Here is a 6,093-nt window from a genome sequence, read left to right as displayed (position 1 = left end):
TGGAGTTGATTTGTTTCTGGAACTGGTTTTGAAGAGCGTTCACTTCTCAAAGATCAATTTTCACTCAATCAGACTGACAAAAATCAACGGAACATTAAACTCAAGACTTGCATGTAGGACTTGACTTGTCCTATAATGAAGGATACATATAAATCGCTGTATAAATCGCTGTAGTTTTTCAAGTATCAAGTGAAATAATTTTAACTGATACAATATTAGACCGATGTGCAATAGATGTAAATTTTTATCCAGGGTTTTATTAGATGCAATACCAACAGCGTCAAATAAACTTGGCAAAAAATCAGGAATGAGCATAAAAACATCATTCAAAGTGTCATGTAGCTGCTGTGGCTTATTATTCTGGTATTATTCCTGTATTTTGTGGATAATATATGTTACAAGATCCTGTCTGATGAGATCATTTCTAACTTGATTTAAGTTCATGTTAAATCTTCAAGTGGCAATTTGAGGTAAAATAAATAAATAAACTCATGCACACATAGAATATGGTTAAGAATTCATCAGGTTTACTTGAAGAGATGTTGAAGACAGTGATCAGGTTGGGAGGTTACAGATTACATTTTAACATGGTAACAGTGATGTGATCACAGGAAAAGACACTTCTTCACTAAATCAAAAAACAAACATTGTCATTAGAATACAAACTGCTTCAAACAAACTTGGTTGATGCCGCTTGTGTTGGAAATGGTGTGAATGACAGTATTTCAAGAACAGCTCTGCAATAAAATGCTCTTTTACAGTAAATGATTATGCAAAGAAAACCAAGCAATTTTAACTGAAACTCTCCACTTTGTTCATGAAAATGAGCAATCCAGCTGATTTCTCTACAGATGGATTTAATAATCACAACACACTCAGCAATGTCTGAACAGACAAAGCCTTCATTTCACAGATCCATCGGTATTTGACAGCACAGTCCTCAGGTCTCCATCCCTCAGGTGACCTCCGCTTGACAGAAACTGCACAGTCTGCGTTGTCATAAGGTTGGTATATCCAGTAGCTGATGGAAGAACATGATGGTTAGAAAACTGTTGACACATTTTATGACTCATGGTGTTTAGAAATGTGTCTTACCTTTCAGTCAGATCACTTCCATCGACCCACTTCCAGACCCCACTTGTTCTTCTCAAGCCAATCCAGTAGCTGTACAAACTACTGTCACTGGACCCAGAGATGATTTCCTGGATGAATTCCTGGTGAATAATCAGAGATGTTTCAGTACCACATTAAAATGAAAACATTGTGACTTTTGGACTCTTTTTTTACTGTTTCAAGCTCAGTTTGTGACATCGACGCTCCTCTCTGTTCCTGTCATGTTCCCTTTACCTGCTCCTGTTTATTTTCTATAACAACCAAATCTGCATTCCTCTGCCTGCAGTCTTCTCCAGCTTCTTCCCAGGTTTTCAATTCACGATAATTTTTTGCTGTGATAACCAGATAACAGCTGGACTTGGACGGGGAGAGAAGCCAGCCCCTCTGACAAGGATTGCACCGTCTCTCTGAGAGAAAAAAGAGAGACAAATCAACAAACATGATCATTGATTTGTGATTTCAGTATTATCACTATATTCATAATATCATTTTTGTGACCATGCTGAAGTGGTTTTCAGATTACCTTCCTTGTCTCCTGTTTTGGGGCAGTAAGCATCAAGGATCCTCTGTGTCCGAGTCAAGCTGAGCTCAGTCCTCTCTCTCCTCAGCTTCTCCACTTGTCTCTCTAAGGCGCTCTTCTCCATCTGCAGCTGCTGACTTTCTGAAGTCAGGATGCTGTTGTTTTGTCTCAGGTCACCAATGAGGACTGTCTGATCGCTGAGAACCCTCCTCAAGCTGTCATTGGCTGAGCTGAGGCACAGTAAGTTCTGATTGGCTGCTGCTGTCTGGTTTTCTCTCAGCTTGGCCTTATTGTCAGAAATGAGCGAGGTAACTGCAGAGAAGGACACAGAAACATTTTGGCTGTCAAATCAGCCACAAAATAAGAATCTGTTGTACTGTCACTGTGGAACATGGTATTACAAACATTTCAGTTCAACTGGCCTTCAGGTAAAAGTTATTATAACTTTTGATGCTCCGAGTCCAACATCCCTTTACACTGTAATGAATTGCTGTAGTTTCTACAGTATTTTTTTTTTTTTTTACAGTAATTTATTGTTCAGTCATTTCACAATTATTTACAATGTATCGCAATGCATCATGGGTTCAAAACAATTACAGCAGTTGACAGCATTTTACCACAGCAACTTACAGTAAAATTACAGGGCAGTTGTGTTCAGACTTTAAATGACAGTGTATTACAGTAAGATAACGCTGACATTTGGTGGTTTAGAGGACTAACTTTCAGTTTCAGGAGACAATATAGGGCATGCAAGACGCTATATGAGAACGAGCTGAAACGTTCGTTGGGGAGCAAAACTTTTTTTTTCTTCTTTACAAAATAGCCCACAACGCTAAACCATTAACAGGCTCAAAATAATACCACTTTGATTGTAGTAGCTAAAACAAGGCCTCCACATTCAAACTGAAGCATTGACGATGACTCTGTAAGTGTGCACATTGTTTATTAAAAATACTGTTTAGACAGTTTATGAGGGCAGTAGGCTACATAAGCTCTCCCTGCTCCTCCGTGCGATATGTTGAAACGATACAAGTCGTTTGTGAAGCTAATCCAACCTGTGTAACTTTCTACCTTTGTGTCAAGGTGCAGAGGGGAAGCACACCAAAGGCACTGAGAAGTTAACCAACACACGACAACTGCCAGGTAAGATAATTTTCTGTGACAATATTTAATTTGACATTATGGATTCCACATAAGCTCTATGCTAACTTGACAAATATCCAAGTTAGCTCAAGTAAGCCACAGTAGTTTGTGTGAGCCTCATCCACTGTTTTTTCATGTTTGAAAATTTTAATGTTGAAAGGGAAATTATCAGCTTGTCTTGCACAACCTGCTTTCTCTTGTTGAGCAGCTATGAGTGCAGGTTTTTCATGAAGTTTCTTTTCATGTGGTTTTGCCATTTCATATGTTTTGTTGGACTCAACCCAACCATTGGCACCAAGTCGACAAAGCTGGTCAGCCAGAGAAGTGGAAAGATGCATGAGAACAACTCAGTCAATCCTCGCGTCTCCTCTCTTCTCGATTAATGGACTTTGAATGGCTCTGTGCGTAAGTCAGTGGCAAAAGATGAGGACTCTTATCCACTGAATGAATATGATCTTTTATAGACACCTTTTGCTTTACTTTAATACTATCCTGACACATTCAAGTTGATGCCATTCCCTGTTAAACTTAGTTTGTTCTGAATAGATCTCAGACTTAAATTGTAAGAGTTCAGAAAAAAGGAAAGTCACCACAATTTCTGAAAGCTTACATATGCTTTGTAAAATGTATTTATTGTTTTGAGAGGTATGTTTTCTGAGGATTTTTAGTTATATTTAGTCATTGTTATCACCATTCCGAGTGTTTGTTTACACCTGCTAACTTGATAGGACAGCACTTTCAGGCTACCACAGCCCGTTTCTCTGATTTCTGAAAAAGACATTTCTGTAAAGAAATTTACCTCTTGGGTTTATATTAGAATCAACATCAGGCTCAGATTTTATGATAATTGTCCAGAGAGAAGAATGTTACCTCAGATTGTTAAATTTTTAAACCACTGACTTTTAATAAATGTGGTGTTGTTGCAGTTCTGATTCTGGTTTTATTTGACATGTTAAAAGAATAATGTAATGTTGATGAATTAGGTTTAAGCAACCCTAGACTCATTTAAATCATTTCATAATATGTATAATTTGCAAAGCTACAAATGTTAAAACAACAAAAAATCAACAGAAAAAAATTTACAAAAACATATTGTATTTGGTATTTAGAGTTATTTACTGGCAACTCGAGTTGCCAGGTAGAATACAATATAATATTGTTAATCAGATTTCAATTTATTGTTGTTTTTCCAGGAAAAAAAACAATATATTGCGGTAATTTATTTGCAGCAAAAGGCTGTAAGTGGTATCCTGCAATATACTGTAATTCTTTTTTGCAGTAATTAACAACAATTTTACAATACTTTTTTGGCAACTTTTTTGCCAGTTATTTAATGTATATTCTACAGTCAATTTGTTAGAGTGTATTTTACAGACCAACTGTAAAGCTGACAGTCCTGCATCTAAATATTAATTAGGCCAATATGTCCTGTTTATGTGACAGAATAAATGTTGAGTCAATACTCACAGTAGAAACGAAGGGCCATGATGACTAAGAATATCAGCCAACACACCGATACCAGTGGAAAAGACGGAGAGAAGGAGGGAGTCTTCTCATCTAGCAGAGACAAAGAGTCCAGTCAGATCACCTGAACAGCTGATAGGAAACACTTTCATGTGTCATATTTTCTTTAGCATTAACCACACATCCTTTGAAATATACCACATATAGTGTTCAACTTTTTACTTTACCCCAAACGTCATTTTTTTTATAGAATCATAATTATAACAATGTGGATTTTAAAATTTACCTGAAAAGTTTGGATTTTTGTCAGCAGTGCGTTCCACTGCATGAACAGAGTCCTCCCCTTCCTCAACTGTCTCTGACAAATCATACATAAAAAACTGAACATCAGAACAATGTACAGGAAAAATACACCAGCAACATAATAAAATAAGTATGTTAATAGTATTTGTTGTCCTTTGGCAACTTCATTATTAAAAAACGGAAACATATGCATCACAGAATCAGTCAGATTAGTGGTAAATCATCTGGTTTTGTGTTCAAGATGAGAACTTGTGCAGATTAGGTGTAGAGAGCGTCTTACCTGCAGACAGATAAACATTAGGATTTTTGAAAAGAACGGCCTGTGCGTTTGGTTTTCTGTTCATCCTGCTCACATCAGAGGGATCGCCAACAGTCTGATAGGAAGCTTGCAAGTTAATTCTTTATGTTGAGAGCGTGCCAGTGTGTTATTTCTCACGGAAACTGCTCAGTTATTTTTAACTTGCTTAGCTTTGAGGTTTTGACAGTCGTGTTTAGGTGAAGAAGATGAGCTCATTTCCAACATTTCTCACAAGTTGTTAAGCCTTGTTTGTGTGACTCTTGCATCTTGTCTTGGTGCTGAAGTTGTGAACTTGCCATGAATTCAAGCATGTCCCTTTTTTCATGACAAATTCAGGGAAAAACCAACATAAAGCATTTTACAGTAAGGTGTGTGGCCACAGTAGCCTCCTGAGCAGCTTCAATGATCTTCAATGCCAAAAAATGGAGCGAACTCAGTGAGAAATTATGCTCTTGTCCTTAACAATCATATATCTTCTTATGTGTATCATTAAAATCATGTAGCCACTTTTATTCTATATTCAAGCATATTCGGTGTTTGCATTTTGTTATGCGAGCTTGTGCCAGTGTGTGTGTGTGTGTGTGTTGGTGTGCAGGAAATAGAAAATCTCCCAGGCTGCACTGTCCTCGCTGCTGAGTTGAAGTGTTTTTTTGAACTCATTACACTCACCACTTTGTATCTAATGAGCTGATGAGGAGACAGGCCTTGTTTTCTCCTCAGCGACAGTCCTAACCAGTCAGAGTTTAACCAAGACAAATGACATGTAATGATATGTGACCAGGAGGTGTAAAGGCTAAAAGCTAAAAATGGCTAAATAAGAAGAAAAGCTCACCTAATAAGGATGGTCACTCAGCAGGTGCAGTCAGAATACAAGAAGCAGCCACCGCTGGCAGGTTTGTAGATCCTGGTGGTGAAACGGGAGGTGGCGTCCACATTGCCAAACTAACAACCGAGGCAGGGACAAGAGCAGCTACCACTGTGACATCTCTGCTCCACTTCTCCCCTCCAACACACCACCACCACCACCACCACTGGGGCCTGGTTCACCTTATCCACTACCAGCAGCTACAGAAACGGATGGCAGGTGTGCATCTGTTAGCGGCAGCCTTTCTCCCAACCCTCATCTTGGAGAATCCAGCAGTGTAACTCCAGACGACCTCGGGGTTGAAAAACACAAACAGCTCCTCCTGGATCGTTTTCCAGTTCAGCTCTTCTCAGGGAAGAAATGCACTTTCAGCAGCGCATGGTACCA

Source organism: Myripristis murdjan, chromosome 16 (genome assembly GCF_902150065.1).
Source record: "Myripristis murdjan chromosome 16, fMyrMur1.1, whole genome shotgun sequence".
Classification (NCBI taxonomy): domain Eukaryota; kingdom Metazoa; phylum Chordata; class Actinopteri; order Holocentriformes; family Holocentridae; genus Myripristis; species Myripristis murdjan.
Note: the sequence above shows the minus strand (reverse complement) of the source record.